Here is a 24,181-nt window from a genome sequence, read left to right on the forward strand (position 1 = left end):
CATGAACGAATGTCTCTCCACATGCTCTGTTATGAGAGATTAGTGTGTGTGAAAGCCGTCCTTCAGATTGCATGTTGGGAACGCAAATATCTTTTCAGTTGGAATCTACTCTTCATACATATATATTGGTGGGTTCAAGCTCCAACTCGGTTTTACAGGGAAAACTGCAGCCATTTCAAACAGGCACTAGGAAACACTATGAGAAAACAGAGTAAGTGATTTCCCTGCAACCCGTTCCCTTTGTGCTAAATGAACGAACGTCTCTCCACGTGCTTTTTTCGGAGAGATAAGTATGTGTAAAAACCTTCCTTCACCTAGCTTGTTAGGAACATAAAGTTTCTTTACATTTGTATACTGCATTTCTTACATGTATTTGGGGAGATAATAGCTCCATTACGGTTTTAAAGTGAAAAATGCAGGAACTTCAAACCGGCACTAGGGAACAGACTGAGAACCGAGATTAAGTGTTTTCCCTGCGGCCGTTCCATTTGTGCTAGTTGAACGACCGTCTCTCCACAAGCTCAGTTCTGAGAGATAATTGTGTGTGAAAACCGAACTTCACAAGGTTTGTTGGGACCACAAATAATCTGTTCAGTTTGAAACTACAGTACATGCTTATATACAGGGAGGTACTATCTTCAACTCGGTTTTAGATTGAAAACTGCAGGCACTTCAAGCAGACACAAGGAAACAGAGTGTGAAAACTGAGTAAGTGATTTTCTTGTAAACGTTCCCTGTGTGCTAAATGAACGAACGTCTCTCCACATGCTCAGATCTGAGAGATAAGTGTGTGTGAAAGCCGTTCTTCACCTAGCTTGTCGGTAACACAAAGGTTCTTTTCAGTTGGAAACTACACTACATACCTCTATAAGGGTGTTTAATAGCTCAAACTCGGATTTACAGTGAAATCAGCAGGAACTTCAATCCGGCACTAGGAACAGTGTGAGAAACCAGAGTAGGTGTTTCTCCTGCAATTCGTCCCCTTTTTTCTAGATGAAAAACTTCTCTCCACATGCTCACTTCTCAGATAATGGTGTATGAAAGCAGTCCTTCCCCTAGCTTGTTGGAAACACAAAGATTGTTTTCAGTTGCAAACTATACTCGATACATATATATGGGGAGGTACTAGCCCGAACTAGATTTTACATTGAAAACCGCATGAACTTCAAACAGGCACTAGGAGACAGACTGAGAAACCAGAATATTTCTTTTACTAGAAACCACTCCCTTTAAGCTAAATGAACGAACGTCTGTCTATATGTTTAATCCTGAGTGTTAAGTGTGTGGGAATTCTTCTATCTTCTATCTTGTTTGGAACACATTTTCTTTTCAGTGGGTAACTACACTGCATACATATATATGTGGAATTACTAGCTCCAACTCGACTTTACAGAGTAAACTTCATGAATTTCTAAAGGGCACTGGCAAAGATTCTGAGAAACCAGTGAAATTTTTTCTACCCCAATCAGTTCCATTTTTGCTAGATGAAACATCGTCTCACCACATGCTCTATTCTGAGAGATAAATGATTTTGCAAGCCATCCTAAACCTTACTTGTTTGAAACACATTTTGTTTTCAGTGGGTAACTACACTACATGAATACATGTGTGGAGGTATAGCTTCAACTCCGTTTTACAGTGAAAACTGCATTAATTTCCAGGCGGCACTAGGAAACATACTGTGTGTCCAGGGTAAGTGTTTCTATTTCAACCCTTTACCTTTGTGTAGATGAACGAATGTCTCTCCACTTGCTCAATTCTGAGAGTTAAGTGTGTGGGAAACCTTCAATCACCTAGCTAGTTGGGATCACACAGTTTCGTTAGAGCCGGGAAATTCACTGCTTACATATATAATGGGAAGTACTATCTCCAATTCGGTGTTACAGTGAAAACTTCATGAACTTCAATCTGGCAAGAGGAAAACATACTGAAAACCCAGTAGAAGTCTTTCTAGTAGAAACCATTCCATTTAAGCTAGATGAACGAACTTCTCTCCACATGCTCATTTATGAGATTTAATTGTGAAGCCATCAATCTCCTTGCTTGTTGGGAACACACAGTTTCTTTTATGTGGGGACTACACTTCTTATATATGTATATGGATGTACTAGCTCAAACTCGGTTTTATCGTGAAAACATCATGAACATCAAACCGGCAGTAGAAAACATACTGAGAAACCCGAGTACGTGTTTCTACAAACCCATTCCCTTTATGCTAGATTATCGAACGTCTATTCACATTTTCAATTCTGACTTTTAAATGAGTATGAAAGCCGTCAATCACGTAGCTTGTTGGGAACACACAGTTTCTTTTGTGTGGAAAATTAAGCTAAATAAATATATTTTGGGAGGTACAAGCTCCAACTCGATTTTTAAGTGAGAACTGCATGAATCTCCAACCGGCACTAGGAAAACATACTGAGAAACCAGAGCAAGTGTTTCGACTGCAACCCATTATTTCATGCTAGATGAATGAACGTCTCTCCACTTGCACAATTCTGAGAGTTAAGTTGTGTGAAAGTCTTCAATCAGCTAGCTTGTTGGGAACACAGTTTCTTATGAGTGGGTAAATTCACTACATTTGTGTAAATGTGAAGGTACTAGTTCCAACTGGGATTTACAATGAAAACTGCATGAAATTCAAACCAGCACTAGGAAGCTTACTGAGAATCCAGTGTAGGTGTTTCTACTGCAAACCATTCCCTTTATTATAGACAAATGAATGTCTCTCCACATTCTCAATATTCAGAACTGAATGAGTGTTGAAGCCATCCTTCACCTACCTTGTTGGAAACCCAGAGTTTCAGTCCAATGGAAACTACCCTTCTTTCATATATATGGCGACTTTCTAGCACGGACTCGGTTTTACACTGCAAACCGCTTTTATTTGAAACCGGCTTTGAGAAACATGCTGACAACTCAGAAAATGTGTTTCTGTATATCACTTAACCTTCAATGCTGGATGAAAAAACGCCTCTCCACAGTCTTACTTCTGACATCTGAATTTGTTTTGGAGACGTCCTACACCTATCTTTTTGGAAAACCAGATTTTCTGGTATAGGGGAACTACGCAACTTACATATCTAAGGGGAGGCACTTGCTCCAACGTGGTTTTCCACACTAAATCGCTTTTACATTGAAAACGGTGTTAGGAAACATGCTGAAATTTTAGAGAATGTGTGTCTATAATACCTCTGCATTTTATGCTGCATGAAGGAACTCCTCTCAACATGCTCAATTTTCATAACTGTATGAGTGTGGAAACCGTATTTCACCCAGCTTGTTGGAAACCCAGAGTTCCAGTCCAAGGTAAACTACGCTCCTTCCATATATATCGGGACGTACTAGTACGAACTCGATTTTACAGTGCAAACCGCCTTTACTTGAAACCGGCTATGAGAAACATGCATAGAAATCAGAGTATTTCTTTCTGTAAGTCCCTTAACCTTCAATGCTGGATGAAGGAACGCCACTCCACAAGCTCACTTCGGATATCTGAATGTGTCTTGGAGCCATTCTTCAACTAACTTGTTGGAAACGCAGAGTTTGTGGTATAGAGGAATTAAGCTGCTTACATATCTAAGGGGAGGCACTTGCTCCAACTTGGTTTTCCACAGCAAACCGGTTTTACATTGAAAACGGCGGTAGGAAACCTGCTGAGATATCAGAGAGTGTGTGTGAAGAATACCTCTGCATTTTATGCTGCATGAAAGAACGTCTCTCCACATGCTCAATTTTCAGAGCTGTATGATTTTGGAAGCCGTACTTCACCTAGGTTGTTGGAAATCCTGAGTTACAGTTAAGGTAAACTAAGCTGCTTTCATATATATAGGGACGAACAAGCACGAACTCGGTTTTACACAGCAAACGGCTTTTAGTTGAAACCGGCCTTGAGAAGCATGCTGAGAAATCAGAGTAAATGTTTATGTATGTCACGTAACCTTTAATGCTGGATAAAAGAACGCCTCTTCACAAGATCACTTCTGACATCTGTATTTGTGTTGGAGCCGTCCTTCACCTAACTAGTTGGAAACCCAAAGTTTCTTGTATAGGGGTACTACGCTTCTTACATATGGAAGGGTATGCACTCGCTCTAAAGCGGTTTTCCACAGCAAACCGCTTTTACATTGAAAACGGTGTTAGGAAACATGGTGAGACATCACAGATTGTGTGTGTAGACTATCTCTGCCTTTTATGCTGCATGAAGGAACGCCTCTCAACATGCTCAGTTTTCAGAAATGTATGAGTATGGAAGCCGTACTTCAACTAGCTTGTTGGAAACCCAGAGTTTCAGTCCAAGGTAAACTACGCTGCTTTCATATATATGGGGACGTACTGGCACCAACAAGATTTTTCACTGTAAACCACTTTTATTTCAAACCGACTTTGAGAAATATGCTGAGAAATCAGAGTAATTATTTCTGTCACTTAACCTTCAATGCTGGATGAAAGAACGCCTCCCCACAAGCTCACTTCTGACATCTGAGTTTGTGTTGGAGCCGTCCTTCAGCTAACTTGTTGGAAACCCAGAGTTTCTGGTATAGGGGAACTACGCCACTTACATATCTAAGGGGAGGCACTCGCTCCTAAGTGGTTTTCCACAGCAAACTGGATTTACATTGAAAAAGGCGTTAGGAAACATGTTTAGAAATCAGAGAATTTGTGTCTCGAATACCTCTGCCTTTTATGCTGCATGAAGGAACGCGTCTCAACATAATCAATTATCAGATCTGTATGAGTGTGAAAGCCGTTCTTCACCTAGCTTTTTGGAAACCCAGTGTTTCAGTCCAAGGTAAACTACGCTGCTTTCCAATATATGGGGATGTACTAGCACGAACTAGATTTTTTCACTGCAAACCGCTTTTACTTGAAAACGGCTTTGAGAAACATGCTGAGAAATCAGAGTACTTGTTTCTGTATGTAACTTAACCTTCAAGGCTTGATGAAAGAAGCCTCTCCACAAGCTCACTTTTGACATCTGAATTTCTAGTGGAGCCGTCCTTCACCTAACTTGTTGGAACCCCTGAGTTTCTTGTATAGAGGAACTATGCTACTTACATATGTAAGGGGGGGCCCTCGCTCCAACTTCGTTTTCCAGATCAAACCACTTTTACATTGAAACCGGCGTAAAAACACGGTCAGAAATCAGAGAATGTGTGTCTAGAAGTCCCTCTGCCTTTTATGCTGAAGGAACGCCTCTCCACATGCTCAATTTTCAGGAATGTAGGATTGTGGAAGCGCATTTCACCTAGCTTGTTGGAAACCCAGATTTTCAGTCCAATGTAAACTTCGCTGCTTTCATATATATGGGGATGTACTAGCACGAACTCAGTTTTTCACTGCAAACCGCTTTTACTTGAAACCGGGTTTAAGAAACATACTGAGAAATCAGAGAACGTGTTTGTACATCTCACTCTGCCTTTTATGTTTACTGTGAAATGATGGTTTCAAAAAAAATTACTTTGCTTTGGTAAACTGTTTTGAATCGTGTTCCTCTGCTTTGATATGTAAATTGGGTAGTTCCCGCATTCCAGAAACTCTGGTTTTCCAACATGTTAGGAGAAGGACGTCTCCAACACAAATTCAAATGTCAGAAGTGATCTTGTGGAGAGGCGTTCTTTCATCCAGCATTGAAGGTTAAGTGGCATACAGAAATACTTATTCTGAATTCTCAACATGTTTCCTAATGCCAGTTTCTAAGGAAGAGTGGTTTGCTGTGGAAAACCGCTTTGGAGCGAGAGCCTCTGCTTAGATATGTAAGCAGCGTAGTTCCCCTAGACCAGAAACCCTTGTTCTCGAAGAAGTAATGTGAAGAATGGCTTCAACTCACATTTAGATGTCAGAAGTGAGCATGTTGGGAGGCGTTCCTTCTTCCACCATTGAAGGTTAAGTGACATACTGAAACACTCACTCTGATTTATTAGCATGTTTCTGAAATCCGTTTCAAGTAAAAACGTTTTGCAGTGGAAATGCGAGTTGGTGCTAGGACGTCCCCAAATATAAGAAAGCAGCGTAGTTCCCCTAGTCCTGAAACTATGGTTCCCAAAAAGTTAGGTGAAAGACGGCTTCCGTACATATACAGATTTGAAAATAGAGCATGTGGAGTGGCGTTCTTTCACCCATCATAAAAGGCAGAGTGACATGTAGAAACACATTCTCTGATTTCTCAGCGTGTTTACTAACGCTGGTTTCAAAGTAAAAGTGGTTTGCTTAGGAAAACCGCGTTGGAGCGAGTGCCTCCGGTTAGATATGTAAGTAGCGTAGTTCCCCTAGACCAGAAACTCTGGGTGTCCAACAAGTTAGGTGAAGGACAGCTCCAACACACATTCAAATGTCAGAAGTATTCATGTGGAGAGGCGTTCTTTCATCCAGCATTGAAGGTTAAGTGACATACAGAAACACTTACTCTGATTTCTCAGTATGTTTTTTCAGAGCCGGTTGCAAGTAAACGCGGTTTGCAGTGTAAAACCTTTTTGGTACTAGTGCATCCCAATAGATATGTATGTAGCGTAGTTTCCCTATCCCAAAAATTGTGGGTTCCCAATTAGCTAGTTGAAGGATGGCTTCCAAACTCATACATATCTAAAAATTGAGCATGTGGTGTGGAGTTCTTTCATACAGCATAAAAGATGGAGTGACATATAGAAACACTAACTCTGATTTCTCAGCATGATTCTGAAAGCCGGTTTCAAGTGAAAGCTCTTTGGAATGGAAAAGCCTCCTGGAGATTGTGCCTCACCTTATATATGAAAGTACCGTAATTCCCCGAGGCCAGAAACTCTGGGTTCTCAAAAACCTTGGTGAAGTTTGGCTTCTACTCACATATGTTTCCAAAATGGAACAAGTGTAGAAGCATTCCTTTATCTTACGTAAACAGCAAGGCTTCATCTCAAGCACTTACCATGATTTCTCTGCATGTTTACTTGAGTAGATTTAAAGCTAAAAGCATTTTTCGCTCAGAAACCTAGTTAGAGCTTATTCCTGCTGTTATATATATCGGTCGGGCAGTGCCCCAACACCACAGTTCTGTGCTTCCAGCAGTGTTGGTGAAGGATGGCTTCCACACAATTTCGGTTTCCTCTCCTCCTCACTCTTCTGCTTAGACATCAATGCAGGTTGTGTATTGTGGAAGCCAAGGATTTATTTTTCATTTAGGATCATCCTCGGAGAAAACTGAGACCGGTTTCTGCTTCTTTTCCCTGCTAGATTTCCCCTTGGTGCATTTCAAATCCTCAACAGTGAGTTCCTTTAACCAAGTAATTATTTCAGAAAAATGAGCAGGTTTCCATAGGGCCATTTCTTCTTTTATATTCTTGCTTTTTAATACCTCCCTTCCATCTCTTTATCTCCAGTTGTCTTATTTCTATGTCCTTTGGTTTGGGCTGATGGCTAATCAGCATTAGTGTAGAAATTGTTGCTTGATATTACTGATCTATATTCTTTCCATGGATATTTGATTTATCATTGGATTTTAGGGAAGATAGTTTCTTTAAAAAAATTCTGGTAAGTAACTTGTGAGGGATACTGATTCTCTTGGCCTAGAATTATAATGCTTAATTTCTGAATAAGTGATACTTTCATAGAGCTCAAAATTCCAAAGGTTTGAGTGTCACCACTGTCCTGAAGCCTTTTATACTTTTCTTTGGGGGCACTCAGAACTGAGTGTGTGTGTGTGTGTGAGTGTGGCCTTCTGAACTTAGTTTAGCCTGAAATGAGCAAAGACAAGTACCCCCCATTTTACACAGATGACTTTCACAAATTGATACCTTTTAAAAATATATGAACTGTAATGTAGAATTTTACAAGAGGCAGTGACCTTCAGGGCTGTCAGCAATGGAGGCAGAACAGTTGGAGGGACAGCAGGTGCTCGTGCTCAGTGGCTGAAGTCACACAACATCCACGGCCACCTCTGGTTAATCTTATAGAGTTGTTGCTGTCTGCAGGCATTCAGGGCTGTGCCCCCCTCCCCACCAAACATATATATTAGGAAAAGTGTTGAGACTCAGTATAAGAAACAATAAAGAATGAGTAAGGGGAATTGAGTTTATTGTTTTTAAAAAGAAAAATTAGCATCCAGGTAGTTTAATTTCAGCTCCTAATAGACTGATGTGTTGACATTCACAAGGATGCATAAACACCTGCAAGATCTTGGGTCAGCACCGGAGACTCTGAAGCAGCAATCACCACACACAAAGTTCACTGCTGCCCTTGACAGCCTTATAGAATTACTTGATTAAGAAAAGGCCATAGATGTTAAATATCATCATTTTGAGAAACCAGTTCTTTTGAAATCTTATATACAAATGTAACTGAATTGGATAAAGAAATGCTAAATGTGTAATAAAGTATCCAAAGAGGTAATGATTACTGAAAACACCACAAATTGAAGAGGACCACAGCATAATGTGCATATATATTTTAAAGATCTGGAAGAATCAGCTCAGCAGTATATTCAAGACATCTAGAGATGATGTCAAAAGGGGGTGTCTTTGGATAGCTTTTTGTGAATGTTAGAGTGAAGTCAGGGTCAGGTACAAAAATTAGGTTTAAAAGCAAAAGGTGAAACAGATTTCTTTTCAAAAATCTATTGTGTCTGTTTAGAAATCATCAAATCCATGGGTAAAGGTAAGAAAAGAAAAAAAAAAACTAGTGACCACGTGACTGTTTCAGGAGCTGGTAATAAAATGACAGTTGACAATTGTGTAAATTAGATATGTTCTTGGTGCCCAACTGACCCAAATATTTTTAGTCCATGTGCCAAAAATATATCAAGGAATAAATAGTGATCTATGTTTTGTCAGATCTTTTATCCCCCCTTCAAGCCTGCATTGTGATTGGGAAACTAAGAACTTCTACTGCAGGGAGGGGGATTTTCAGAAATGGAATGTCCCCCAACCGAGAAAATAAAGAAAATGTAGCCGTACACTGTAGAGACACAGGGAGATCTGTTGAGCCAGATGACACTTGCTTTACTGTCAACTAGTAGGAGGTGCAGATTTTGATGAATTGGGTACCATGTTGCTGCCTTTCTCAAGGTATTGCCCAAGGCTCTTGAGAAGCGATGAATTGGGGCCAAGGAATTAGCCTCCGATTGCCCTTTGCCATAGATGTTGTCTGTATTCTCCAATTTTAAGCTTTAGCTTAGACAAGTTGTAGCGTCTTGCCAAGTTAGCTACAGACAGGAAGTGAGTCTTGAAGCATACGGCTCTTTCTTCCTCACTGCAGCAGAAAACCACTGCATTGGAGCATCCTGAGATGTCATCGATGGTCATTTTTCATGTTAGGAATCAGTAAGAATGCTATGTCCACATGGATGAGGAGGGTAAGATTTCAGTCTCTAAAGTGGTAATGATGGGTTGACCTTTTCACTTAAAGAGTCTCACATCAACAAATGCGTGTCTGTTCTGGACCAAGAAGAAGCAAGTGTTTGAAAAAGAATAGCTTGAAAGGTCAGTGGGACATGTTAGGCATCTATTTCATGTCTTCAAGTTCGGGTATCAAAAATGCTTTTCCTATCCTGAGTGATACTGACAATTTGCCGTGTTCTGTGCCTCATGAATACCAAAGGCTTTCCTAAATAATATATCTAGAAATGGTAACATTCTTGATATGTGTTAAACCGGGGGAGATGAAGTAATTAAAATTAGTTCCAAATACTGATTTTTTTAAGGACATCAATTTTATAGAAACTTTTGAAGAATTAAAGTGACAGAAAATTTCAAAGCACTTTTCCTTCTGGTAAGAAAGGGTTCTGTATTCCTTTACTGATGAATGTAACATAGAATCAGTACTAATATTGTTTGTATTGTACTTAGTGTTTACAGAGTGATTCACAGATATTCTCCTATTTCATCTGTGCAATGACCTCTGGAAGGTAAGATTTCCTAGTTATGCTTTTTAATGTCTATTTTTAGCTCTGTCTAAAAGCAGATTGATTGAGCTCCATTTGCTCAGTTTAGAAGGCTGGACTGATTAATTGTGTCAGAACATTCCAGGAGGCAGAGGAAAGGAAGATACATGGGTTCTACATGATGGAAACTGCTCCTGAAATGATTTGACCAGCAGCCTTATCCATTTTTCCCAAGGCTGGAAACAGAACACAACCCAAGACATGGAAAACAGGGAGCCCATGTGATCACAGCCTTGGCATGTATAGTCACGGCTGTACTCCTGTGCCTTAGAGAGGAGGATGATTTGGTCTCTGTTCTACAAACTCTGTTTTGCTTCATCTCCACAGTGTCTTGTTTTATTGGCATATGCTGAAACTTGATTTACATTTCATAGCATTAAAACAAAAATCAAGATCTCTTTATCATTTATTAACTATTTGGTAAATAGTTTTTGGTGAATATTGAACTTTATTATTAGGTCTTACCATGGCAATGTACAACACCTAGTTCCCCAGATAACAGCAGTGGCTTAAACATGCTAAAATTGTATTTCCCTCTTACATAAAGAAGTCAAGCAATCGGTAGCCCAGGGCTGGTTTGCATGATGGCCCCTGGGTCAGAGAACAAGATGCCTGTTATCTTCAGCCCATCAACATGATGGCCCAAATTGGCTGCCTGAGTGTCAACCATCAGGTCCACATTCCAGGAGCAGAAAGGAGGGAAGAAATGCGCTTCAGTTCCCTTTTGGGATGGTTCTGTAAAGTCCCTTGTAGCTTTCCTGCTTTTATTTTGCTTTAGACAGAGGGCTGAGAGACAGCTTTCTATGAGGTAAGCTCAATTCAGGACCAGCCATCTCCCTGGAGGGGAGGGGAGGGAGTGGGCGGGAAGGAACCGATCATCCTGCACATGGTGTAAGACACCACGATGAGCCGCCGGGGGCATCTGCAGTCCGTCCATTGCTTCGGGCTGCACTGAGCAGTTGGTAACGCTTGAGATTTTCACGTAGAGGTGCGTGTATGCTGGACCAATTTCTCGGTTCATTTAAACAAGTGGCGACCAGAGCACGTTGGAAAACACATTTGTTCTCACCTTCTAGCCAGTGACCCTCCCGCCAGGTTTCTGTCCTGCTGTTCATTTCCACGTTATTTTCCAAGACTTCCAGAGGAAATGTAAGCAGCCTGATGCTCAAATGTTTTTCTGTGTGATTCCCCCCTTGTTCTTTGCAGGAACAATAAATTGCCTAGAGAAGAGTGGACGAAATTCCAACCCTCCATTTCTCTAAAGCTCTGAGATTTGGTGTTAGGAAATAGAAGAAAATTCCAGAAACACCCTTAAGAAACATTATTCTTTCAAATGTGATTTGGAACAGCAAAGGACAATATATTTTATAGAACAATTTTTAAGACAACTGAATTGGCAGTAAGTTCACATAATGAAACTTCCAAAAATTCTTTATATTTCTCCTGGAAATTCCTTGGTTCTTGGTGTAAATTATTAGTAATTAATATCAGCTTTCTATTCTTTCTCTTCCTGTAGTTGTAGAGTTAACATGAAAATAGCTACTTGTGTAACTGAGAAAGCCTCCTGGTCAGCCTTCTAGTTAAACAGCATGTGTGCATTTCGGTGGCAGGTGTGCTAAATAGTAGTTTTCAGGCCCTTGAGGGATGCCCATCACACCAGCACTGCGGGAGCCTATTTCTCACCCACGACCAGGTAAGACCCTCCTTCCTTCCGCTGCCTTGCCCAGGCCCCAGCATTCTGGTTCTTTCTCATGACCCATTTTCATAAAGTTCAGCCCTGCACCAGCCGAGCAAGCCTTGGTTTCTCAAAGACCAGGGTCTTAGTTCTAGGCTTTCTGTTAAAGGACAGTGTATAAAATCAGGAAACTTTATATGTCTTTTGAGGCCTCAGGATCTCTGCAATTAAAACAAGAACTTGAGTTACAATACTATTCTTTTCCACTTCTGAATTTCTAAAACTCCACACAATAGCTTTTTTATTAATTAGTTAAAAATTTTTCCAGAATATATTTTTCGAAGGTTCACAAATATCTGTTAATTTATATTTAAAGATGCTCTATTTAAGAAATGGAATAATTATTTACTTTTAAAAAGTAATTTAAGTCAAGAAATGTTTGATACTGAATGTTTACTATGAGTTCAAGTATGTAAGCTTAATTTTGTGGTACTGTCAATCAACCACACAATGTGAGAGTTCTGGGTTAAGTTTTATCTGGGGCAAAATGAGGACCAGAACCCAGGTGACAGCATCTCAGAGAGCTCGGAGGAACTGCTCTGACGATGAGGGGGAGCTCAGCATTATATGAGATTTCATTGAAGTGGGACGTGCCGTCAACTATACATTAGGTCAGAGGCTGCTGCTAGTCGAGGAACAGGTGTCTCTGTTAATGATTTTAGTGCTTTTCTAGATAGGAGGAGATACAAGAATTTGGGCTCATAAAATTTCCTGAAAATGTCTAAATATCTGAAAGATTTTCTGCCCATTTTCCCAGAGCACAGAGCGCCCCATTCCTGATCTCCACACAGAACTACTTTCAGAGGGTGTTGAAGGTCAGCAGCTGCAGTGGCTCATGACTTAATCAAATCAGAGGCAGATGACACGTGCCAATTTTTAGTTGACAATATGTATATATTGTAGGAAAAAATTTACTTTTCAACCCTACTCCTGTTTTACTTTTAGTTAGAGATCACCTGATAACTGTTAGATGACTTAAGTCAGACGAGGGGTTGAAGGAGTCGTCTCTTGAGCCAGCCAGTGCTCTATGTCAGCCTCCTTGATCACATTCAATTTTCTTTCCCTTCAAACAGCATGCATCTGATTTTATGAAGTTTGGAGCCTGTCCTGAGCACATGGGGTCTGGAAGTGGCCCTGTTCCTGTGGTCTTTGTTTATTCTGTGAATTATGGTGTGAATCTTTATGTGCCCAAGCTTCATCATAATTTCAAACTTAAAGGATTTAAATATGGGAGATGGATGCCAAGTTCTGGGAATAGATTTTCAGGATAACAGCCAGGATTGGTAAAAAGTAGGGAGAATGGATACAGCCTTTAAAAAGAAATGTTATTTTACAATTTCTGGCAGATAAATTAAAGTGCTTGTTGGGATTCTGTCAGGAATGTTTAATTGGGAGACCTATCTCCCATTTTTATGAAATAAAATAATTTTATTATTTGTTTAGTGCCTACTGCTTAACAAATAAGTATCCCCTATGCATATAGTTTTATCGTTTAATCTCTACAAAGATTCCCTGGAGAACACACGTGTCACAGGTGATTGAACCAAGATCATCCAGGGTATGTGGCTGGAAGGCAGATGGGCTGGATGGCTTACCCTCCTTCAGGCTGAGACAGAGACACCAAGGTTTATTGACAAGCTTGTTGTTGAAGTTGTTTATTTAATACTTTGCTTCCTTGATGAAGTGGATCTCTTGAAATTGTTTATGTCTGGACTATCTTCCCCTCTCTCCTCTGCCTCAGGACTTCTCCTCATAAGTAGTATGAATTCAGCCTGAACTGATTCAGGAAAATCAGAAAATAAAAAATTAGCCCACACAAATGTCTGATAAGTCTTTGTATTTCAGTACTTCCTAAAACTCTTAGAAACACAAGGAAGGTGTGTTACCTCGGGGACTGAGTGCATTTGAAGTGTGAGAAATGTAAGTGTGATCTGGTAAAGGCACAGGCTCTATAGACAGTGATCCGGGTTTGGATCCTGGCTCCCCTAAGTACTGGAAACATGACCACCCAGAGCCTCAGTTTCTTCATGTGTTAAGTGGGCTGATGGAGCTCACCTCCAAGTGGCCAGGTCAAAATGAGATGGTACGAGTGACTCTCAGGCAGAATGCTTGTCAAAATGCTAGTTGCTCTTGCTGCATTATAATGTCTCCTTAGGTAATTCCGTTGTCCATTGGCTTGCGAATACCTCCTCATTTGATTTAAAAAAAATAGCATGCCCTAAAAATTTTAAAAATAAGGAATGAAGATTTACTGATTAATGCTGGTTGTATTTTTATAGGTCATTTATTAAAAAAAAGTGTACGAGTTCTCTAAAGAGAATTTATTCTGTGTGCCTAGAATAAGATTCAGTTAAAAATGGTTTTCCTTTAAATGCTTTTCAGAAATTTTCTGTGATATTTCTCTTGAATAGTAGTTGAAGATTTCTGAGGAGGTTTTACATTTAGAAAAGTTTATTCTTGTAATAATTGACACGTTAAATAAATGATTCAAACCCTGGACAGCATAAAGCCCTGGCTTTTTTTTTTTTTAATATATATAATTTTGGTGGTTAGTGCTATGACATATTATTATTTATTAACGGTTTTGATTTTGCTTCTAGGTTGTCCTAGGTTTCGGCGCATGTGCCTTGGAAGGTTTCTCGGGCAAAGATGCTTATTTAAGAAGGTTGTCATTGTAAATGCTCTCAAGAGGCTTAAACAAATTCCACAGCAAATAAATGAACATGTTTGGAAGTTTTCCACCCTCATGTAATTTCCAGAAAACAGACATGAATCACTTGCTAAGCCAAATACACAGGTACAGTAATGAGCCTGGCTCACATGACTGGACAGCACGGAGGGAGCCTCATCTATTGGCGTGGGTTACGCTGCAGGAAGCGCAACTGAAATTTTAATTAGAATTTATTTCCAGCGAGTGCTGCTTCCGCGTTTTTCTCCCCAAATTAAGGAAGCGCCCTCTTTGCCTGGCCATCAGTCTGCAAAGCCACACGGCTTACACACTCCCCTGTTCATCAGAAGGCTGGTGGAGTCAGTTTGCTTGGACACACTTAGCTACACTCGCAGCGGGGATCATCAGTCTCTTCTGTGTGTTCACCTCCACGTGCAGGGGAGAAAATCGACTTTTGCTGCCGACAAACGCTAATTGACTACCAGTTGTTTCAGAGGGACTGTGATGTTGAAAACTGGTATCCCTTTCATTTTTATATGTTGGATGCTGACAAATTGCACGGCCACACCCCCACTGTAAGTACACCCACCAGGGAGGGTGTCGGAGTTTGAATCTGTGTGTTTTAGTATTCATATCCTGGCACTGGTCAGCTTTCAGTGTTCTCGTTAGGTTTGGGAGACTATTTCTCAAGCGATTTCTTTGGCTACCAATAAATTTGCAAAGCCGTCTCCTTCAGTGGAGTTCCGATGAGTTGAGTTGGGAGGGGCATGTGAAATTGAGGAGGGCAGAGATGTGCAATGAAAACTAGCCACCATCTGGTTACCTCTCATTTTTTATGGGCCAAAGATGCTTGTCTTCTTTTCTTTCCTCCTCCATCCATCCCTTCAGGTCAGGGAGTCGTCTTCAAGAATTTCATCCTAAAATGTAAAGTAATGATGAAGGCAGTGTGTTTCTTTGGTTGATTTCATTTGATTTGCGTTCATTGTTAAAGATTTTCTGGTGAGGTTCTTATGAGCTCTTAAAAGCTGGAAGAGCAGCACAACCAAGGAGAGAAAGTCAGAGGAACGAGTCAGCGGCCCATGTGAGGTCTGCGGGACGAAGGCAGGAGGTGGGGCAGAGGCAGCACCGTGGCCTCCACTGCAACCCTGAGGGCAACCTGCGCATGTGAAGCCAGCGTCTCTTGTCACCATGTGTTCTAACAGGACTCCCACTTAAGGAATGCGAGATTTGGGGAGGCCTTACCTTTTACCCTCTGGTCAAACATCTTTAATGCTGACTGTATTTATTCAAGATGACACAGAGGTCACCTGCAGAGAGTGAGGGAGTGGTGCTTGCTTCCTGTCTTGCCCGCCCTAGGCTCACTCATCAGATACCTGATTCTCGCAGGCACTGCAGTGCCCGTTGGGGGAGCTCTGCTCCTGGGGGTTTCTGCTCCTGTGGGGGAAGCTCTGCTCCTCGGGGAGCTGGGCACTGGAGTGCGCACATTGGAGGCGGTCACACCAGCGCTGATACCTCTCTACGTGTTGTGCCTTTTGTGTAAGTAGTAGAGGTGGGATCCAGAGTCTTCCTGTGTCTACGGAGCTCTCCAGCAAACCAACTTGGAGGAAAGAAAGAAAATGCCTACTGTTCCATGACTGTGTCCTAAGGGTTTAAAGCTCATGCGGAGCACACGTGAGATCTCATTCAGTAAATACTCTGGGGTCTTTTCTCTGACTTGTCATGAATTTGGCATTCTCTTAATGTTATTTCTCTTAAAACATGTCTAAGCAACCATTTTTGTGTGATGGTTATTGTGCGTAAGTGTCCTGAAGAAACTGTTGTGGATGGAAGTGTGGGCATCAGTGGTACAAGAATGTCTGGTGGCCCTGGGGGCTGCCCGAGCTCCACACCATTTGTTACCAGCAGTCTTTCAGATTGCATCTTATTCCAGAGCTCACTGGGGCTCCCATCTCTCACTACGTATCTTGAGAGAATATTTGTTCAGAGGGGAGGGGACAGGATGCTTCCAAGTCTGGGTTCTGGGGTTCCCTGTCTAAAGGTGGCACTGGCACAAATCCTTTATTCATGGAGTAATGAAGCCCCCCAGTCTCGTGGCTAATTGGGACTCCCTGTCCTTCTTCATGTTAGGAGCCAGAGGGCTTGGGTTAGGCCCCCAAACCTGTTTTGGTGAGCTTTCAGCCCTATCACACCACCTGTGTTGTCCCGTTTCAGTCACATGACTTTGATTTTTGCTGGTAGGTGTGACTCCTGGACAGTGCCTGGGACTTCCAGGTTCCCCCTACAGTAGGGACACTGAAGAAAGTTCACCCCATATGGTGTGTTCGGGGGCTTCGAGGACAAGTAGGGACCCACAGACACATATCTGGATGGGTGGTGATCAGGCCAGAGTCTTGGAAGAACAGAGATTCCATTACTGTTTTAACAGTGAAATTGAGGGAGTAATTCTGGAAGGTCTGATGCAACTGAGATTAAAATTATTATATGGTTTTTATTGTTAGCAGGAGTGGTTTTTAACTCTTAGACCCAGTCCCCCCTATTTATAATAAATATTTTGTAACCTTTCTTTTCTGGTGCCCGGAAGTGAACGTCATAGAAAATGTAACTTAACTATAAATATGATAAACAAATAGGTAGATGGAAAGATGTGGTGCCTAAATTCTTATATTATGGGGTATTTTATATTCTATGCTAATTAGTGACCTCTCAGGACAAAAGGCACATACAAAGAGAGTCACTTCTAATAAACTATTTTTTCAAGCCTTACCTAAATGGGAAACAAGTGGCTTCAGAATGTTAGAGCACCTCCATGTCCCCGGGGAAATCTCCTTGTCAGAGTTACAATTGCTGATGGTGTCCTGTGCCAAGTGCAAGCAAATGCGGTTCGGAAGCTGCCCGGAGGCTGACTCCGGGGATTCCTTCTCCGTCGCAGCAGTGAGGGAGCCTTGCCTTTCCTGACCTCAACCACAGAGGCGATTTTGAATCTCTGAAAACTGCCATACCAGTGTTTATCACAACCCTCACAAGATACATTGAATAAAGTAGAAAACTTTAAGTGTCTCCTTTAGGATAGAAATAGGGTATAAAAGAAATAAATTAAAAATTCTAGTGCCCGAATAAGTGCTACATTACACTGGCTGCATCGTAAGGTTAGAAAACTTCATTACCGCTTTACATACCACATCTTGCAGTTAGATTTTATTTATTTTTTTTTTCCCTAAAGAAAAAACAATCATTTGATGAGTTCTTGTGTCAGAGGTGACGAGCAGAAAGCAAGTGTAAAACCAGGAATCGTGGTGCTGGTTAGTCTAAGACCATCTCCGTCACTGTGCAGATCATCTTTACTCATTTTACTGCACTTTTTGGAATCACCTTCTCACTTGGAAATACCCCTGTGTCAGTTGGATTTGTTAGTAAAACAATTCTTTTTCTTACCTAGAACATCAGTGATGTTTTCAAGATGATAAAAAAAATTTGCCCATGGCATTTAAACAGTTGCTTGTTCTCGTAACTCATGGCTCACGGTCTAGTATTTGTCACAATTGGAGAACTGTGTTTTCTTTGTGCAAATTCTCATTGCTTTGGTGACGCAGGGATACTTGTCCTTACTGGATGGAGTATGATAGTAGTTTTTTGCATTCTCTCCCTAAATCTGGAGTCCTGTGTTATGTTTCCTGTTAACTTAAAAAATAGGAATATTGTTATTTACCTAAATATCTAACCTCACACCAGTGGTGCATATCAAATTGGTCCAAATAGGAATTCCAATATCAAATGAGAGAGTAATTTCACAACCCACTTTTCCAAAAATTTGGATTGATGGTTCAATTATACCAGGGACATTAGCTGTTTTAATTGAATCAATCATTGCTTTCTTCAATAAAATTTTCCATTCCATCTGCTCTTTTGGTTTATTGTTCTTCAGTGTTTCATTTGCTTTCTTTCCCCAAAATATATGATTTTGGCTTTTGTCATTGAAAATCCTTTCTGGTTTTGCTACCTCATGCTGGAGAGGAAGGCTTGTGACTGTTTTATAGTCACTGGTTTCATGGTTTTATGAGTGCTTAATGCCACGTTGCAGGGGTGTGGAGACCTAATGAATTGTGTACATAAAAGGCTTATTATACACTGAGTGCAGGGTTAGTGTTCGCAGCCCATGTCATCAGTATCATAATTAATCCATTACAATCATCCTCTATTAATCAGTGTTATCCTTCTAACGTCTCCAGGAGAGGAAATGTAGTAGTCTAAATGCAAATCTTTGCCAAAATTTGTCAATTCAAAACATTTAAAACTTTGCTGTCAATAGGACTGTGTGCTTTCTGTCCCTAATTCTGCTTCTCCTGACCCAGGACGCGGTCTCCACAGCTGATGATACGTGAGACACTGGATTCTTGAACCCATGGCTCTGTGTGTTCTGAGACATCTGGGGACTTCAACACTGTTTTAGGGGCTTTGGTTCCCACCTCTTCATAGCATTGCTGAGATGAGATCTGTGGGTTCACCCTCATTCTTGAGTGTATTGTGCATTTTTTCTAGAACCAACACACGCCACCGTGGCAGCACTGCTTTGACCACGTGCTGGGGCAGCGTGTGCTTCAGTTCTTGGGTTTAAATTTTCTGTTCAAATTTCTAAAATGGGGTATATTGACAGATACACTCCATGTAAACAGAAGCTCTGTGGGGTTTTCAGCAACTTCTAAGAGCATAAATATTCCTGAAGCAGCTAATCTTCCTCCCAACAAGTGAGGAGCTAGCCGGCAAGTCCTGGGTGCCTGTGGCGGCCAAGCTGTGCAGCCCAGGCTGCTCACTGAGGAACAAGGAGAAAATTTTAAAAACCTACTTCCATGCTGTCTTTCACAGAATCCCAGAAATGAACGTTTTAATATGTAAAGAGGGGTGATTTTTTAAAATAAATTTTTTATTTTTTTTCTTTTTCAATTTTATTAGGTAGAATTTTTACAGTTCAACTTCACATACACATATTGCATGCAAATACATATATAGAGCATACTGCATTTTTTGTTTAAATATATGTACTAATTATTGTTTCTAAGAACAGATTAGAGCTTTAGAATTTTAAAATTAATTACCAGAGGAATAAGGACATCTACAAAAGAATAAACAGAATATGGTAATCCAATCACAAAGGACAGTCAGATGTGCTTGCATATATTCAAAAAATCAAAACAATATTTAGTTCATTTGTGGTCTTATTATTATTGCTATTAATTTTAGATTCCCCATAAATTAAGTCATATGGCATTTTTCTTTCTCTTTCCACCCCACTTCACTTAGAATGACAGTCTTCAGGTCCATCCATATTGCTGCAAATGGCATCTTTTATGGCTGAGTAGTATTCCATTGTATATATGTATCACCTCGTCTTTATCCAGTCATGTGCTGATGGACATTTGTGTTGTTTACATGTTCCTTGTTCTATGTCCCTTCTGGCAACAATTACGGATTTTAAATATTTTCCACCTTAAAATCCTTCCTGAAGGAGATGTGGTAACTGGAATCAAAAACAGTTACAGCACAGGGTTGTGTGTGATGGGCCCTGGGGGCTTGGTAGAAAGGTTGGCAGAAAGGATTTCAGATTCTGATCAAATGAGTCCTCCTCTTGTAGCCCTGCTGACCGCCTCTCTCACGGCCTGCCCTACAAGTCTGACCAGTCCCTTCTGTGAATCCTACTGTATTGTGCACAAATTTTGTCCAATTGGTGTCATCCAGTAGGGACCTTAAGTGAGGCACCCAAGCTCCTGTGTTGATTTCTTCCATCAGCCCTTAAATTCCTTGGGAGCCAGGACTGTCTCATTGCCCCAAGGATCCCTAATTCCTAGTGAGATGCCTGATAAAGCTGATACTTAACAAGCACATGTGTCAAATGGAAAATCCTGATCAAAAATAGGCCCTCATTTTTCAGACATGCCTACTTGAACACATAGTGTAAAATGACATGTCTTCTTGGATTTGCTGTCAAATACTTCAACAAAGGACAAATAAAAGAACAAAGGTCTGAATAAAGGAAATATGGAAAAGTCTGTGAATTCCTTAATCTGGGTGATGGGCTGATTGTACTATACTTAGTGATGTATACATAAGTTAGTTTATAATTTTACTGTCATTAGCTGAATGGCAAGTATTAATACATATTAATTGAAATCCTTAGAACTGAATAAACTTACCCCACACAAAATCCTTAATATCCTAGTAGTTTGTCTTTCAGAAATCTTTTCCCACAAATACAGGAAAAAAGGGAAAGGCAGATCCGTGGAGTATTTCGACGTTGTCAAAAGACCAAAGGCCGATACAAAAGAAGAGATTGTAAAAAAGATAAAGAGGCTGAAATTAATGTCCGGAAAACCTAGCTAACAATCCTCAATGGCCCAACATAACTAACCTCAGCACTGCTGCATCAAGAAAGGGGCAAATAGCACCTAGTGGATTTTTTTTTTAATAAATAAATAATGATCCAGTTCCTACCACAGGCAATTATGATAAGACTGAGTATAAGTTCTAACAACAACTAGTGTACAAATCATAATTTCTACTTGATTCAAACTGCTTCTTCTATAAAATTTGAATCTTTTTATTCTTAAGACAGATTTGTGGCCTATGACCTAATAAAATTTTCAACTGGCTTGTATTAAAAAAGTTCACCATAGTGAGAGTTTATTACATCAAGTATTCCTTTTTGGGAAACCCATGTGCCTTGTTACCCTCTTTCATAAGATTTCCTGTGGAAAATTCAATGCTTCATTCAGGAAAAGGCTGAGCAATATATCTCATGGAAAACCTTCATAAACTGCAACACAAGAAAATGAAAATGAAAGTGAGCAGCCCGTGAAGCCGGCAGATACACAGCGGACGCCTGTGTTCCCGCCTCGAATTTCTGTAACCAGCAGGGAAAATGTGCATTTCAAGAAATAGACATAAACTCTTTTCAGGACCTGAGCACACAATTTCCCTTTCAGGGTTTAGTGGGCTTCCATTTAATTCTATGAGAAATGTTTAAAACAACAGAACAACACCTGAGATAGGGTTTAAAGTAACTTTTATGTCTTAGTGAAAATAAAGCCAACGGATAGTTATCATTTTTACTTTATTTAATCTCACTCTCTTACTTTACCTCCCCAACCTCCTCCACAAAATGATGGTGAACATCCCCTCCTGGGTCAGAAGGCTAAGTGAAAACTACCAATCAAATGGAGGTGTGCTTTGTTGTTTATTTTTCAAAACAAACAAGTTTCATTCATATGATTTAATAATTAAGATCAGAAACAAAGTCTACTCAATAAATGGAAGCCAACACATGTCATCATAGCTGCTCATCAGGTTTGGCCCCACGTTACACACTTTTACATGGACATGTGCCATGTGCTGTCATGGGAAACGGTGAGTGGGGACAGGGCCTCTGCTCTCACAGGGCACACAGCCTGGTGGGGGAGGTGGTGTTCAATCATTGCCCTTTTATTTAATGTACTTACAAATTATGGGAAATGCTATTTAAAAGGAACAAAATGAGTCAATGAAAGTGAAAAATACAAGGACAGTATTTAGGCTGAGGGAAGACAGGGAACCTCTTTGAAGAGCTGACACTCCACTGAGACCCAAAGGACAACTCCGGTGCTGCAGGTGAAGGGCAGGGACACATTGATAAAGGGCTGATATCCAGAATATACCAAAATCTCTTTAAACTCAACAAGAAGGATGAACAACCTGATTAAAAAATGAGCAAAATTCCTGACACAGATCTCATCAAAGAAAAAATCTAGATGCCAAACAAGTCTATGGAAAGATGCTCCACAGCATCTGTCATCAAGGGGATGCAGACTGAAACAGCGAGGTACCACCGCACACCTGTCAGAACTGCCAAAACGCAGAACACTGACAGCACCGAATGCTGGTGAGGATGTGGAGTGTCAGGAATTCTCATGCATTGCTTGTGGGAATGTAAAATGGCCCAGATATTTTGGAAGACGGTCTGGCAATTTTTTACAAAACTAAACGTACTCCTAACATATGATCCAGCAACTGTGCTCCTTGGTGTTTACTCGATGAAATGGAAACTTATGTCCACACAGAAATCTGCATACAGATGTTAATAGCAGCTTTATTCATAATCACCAGAACTCAGAAACAACTAAGCTGTTCTTCAGTAGGTGAATGGATAAACTGTGGTCCAGCCAGAAAATGGACTATTATTTGGTGCTAAAATGAAATGAGTTATCAAGGCATGGAAATACATGGAGGAACCTTAAATACATATTACTAATTTAAAGAAGCCAATCTGGGAATGTTCCGCAACTGTCTGATTCCAACTGTATGGTGTTCTGGGAAAGGGAAAACCACAGAGACTAAAAGATCAGTGGCTGTCAGAGGCTAGAGGGGAAGGAGCAATGAATGAGGTGCAGCACGGAACATTTTAAGGTCACTAAGACAGACTACTCTGTATGATGCTGTGACGGTGGATACATGTCATTGCACATCTGTCCAAACCCACAGAGTGCACACCACCAAGTGTAAATCCTAGTGTCAAGTCTGGGCTCTGGGTGATAATGACTTGTCAGTGCAGGTTCACCCATTGTCGCAAATGCACGCTCTGGTGCAGGCGTCAATAGTGAGGAGCTCTGGGGACAAACTGCAGTTCATACACCGAATCCAGCCCCAGCCAAAGCTGTTAATAAAACTCTGTGGGTGTGTGGAATGTCCAGCTGCTCTGGCGTCTGAACAGCAGAGCTGAGCAGCTGCACCAGAGATCAGGAGGTTTGCAGACCCTGAAATACTTACTCCCAAGCCCTTGAAAGAATAACTCTGCTGAGCCCTGTTCTAAACGAATCACAATTCACCCTGATGAGACAGGACAGCAGGGCCCAAACCAGGCATGGTTAATGGGACTGAAGCAATGTTTTAGTTCCAAAACCTTTGCTGAATTCCTGCAGATCCAGCGACAGACTGTAGCCAGGAAGCGTCTGCAGAAGGAGTCGGTAGCAGACCTTCCCGCCAAGCTCCGGGATGCCGGGGGCCGGGCGCTGCACGGGGGCCACCCGCTTGAAGAAGGCGGACTTGCAGTGGAAGCCGATCAACTCATAGAGCTCGGAGAGGATGCTGCACTGCTGAATTCTCTCCTAGGAATGCTGAAGCACAGGGAGAAAAGCAACTAGCATCTGAACGAAACATGTAAGTGAAAAAAGACCCTTAGAAAATTTTCCCTTAAAACAGAGACCCAATGACACAGGAAGGAAGAGGAAGGCTGACTTCGTGCACTGCTGGGACCGGATGCAGAAATGCAGGGAAGCAGCGCTGTGCAGACGCTCCAGACCTCCTCTGGGCCCCACCTTTCCACGTTCCGCCTCACCTTTTACTAGAAAGGCACGTATTCCCTGAAACAGAGGAATCTGCTACCTAAACATGGGACACAGAGAAGGGAAAGAGGAAAAGGACGGGAAAGTAAAGGAACAACAGTTCATCTACACCCTAGTGTTTGGGCGGGACTTTCACCAAACACACAACCTCTCAAAGCACAGAACACACAGTGAGAGGTTGACAGAGTGACTGCGACTTCTGCTCCTTAAACACAAGCTACCTGCCAGCACATGGTGTGCCCGTTACTGAATCATTACAATCATTTCAGAAACTATTACTACCCCGGCTAACAGGCAAGGAAATCGGAATCTCGGGGAGGATTTATTATCATCCTGGACAAATTCCCAAGGCCAAGAAGTGTCAGAGCCTCCGGCAGACCCTGGACTAAAATGCTCCTCATCACCACGGGCCCTGAGCCTCAGGCTGAGGCCACGTTAGGTCTGCACGGGCCCAGAGCATGAGTCAGTGGGACAGGGAGTGGTCCCACTTGAAGTGCTAGGCC

General features: G+C 41.2%; 2 long non-coding RNA genes across 4 annotated transcripts in view; both read right to left on the reverse strand.

The window, feature by feature from the left end:
* Positions 1 to 11,392: 11,392 nt before the first annotated feature.
* On the reverse strand, positions 11,393 to 17,985 carry LOC141574165 (uncharacterized). Its single transcript, XR_012500843.1, has 5 exons — positions 17,746 to 17,985; positions 15,137 to 15,230; positions 13,701 to 13,863; positions 13,241 to 13,422; positions 11,393 to 11,806 (listed from the first exon to the last, which is right to left on the reverse strand). It is a non-coding gene; the product is annotated as an uncharacterized LOC141574165 (long non-coding RNA).
* A 1,940-nt stretch (positions 17,986 to 19,925) lies between these two features.
* Positions 19,926 to 24,181, reverse strand: part of LOC141574274 (uncharacterized) — an 88,294-nt gene continuing 84,038 nt past the window's right edge. For all 3 annotated transcript variants that reach the window (XR_012501188.1, XR_012501189.1, XR_012501187.1), the window contains one exon: positions 19,926 to 23,450. This is a non-coding gene — a long non-coding RNA (uncharacterized LOC141574274). The remainder of the gene's footprint in view (positions 23,451 to 24,181) is intronic.

This window comes from Camelus bactrianus, chromosome 20 (assembly GCF_048773025.1).
Source record: "Camelus bactrianus isolate YW-2024 breed Bactrian camel chromosome 20, ASM4877302v1, whole genome shotgun sequence".
Taxonomy (NCBI): domain Eukaryota; kingdom Metazoa; phylum Chordata; class Mammalia; order Artiodactyla; family Camelidae; genus Camelus; species Camelus bactrianus.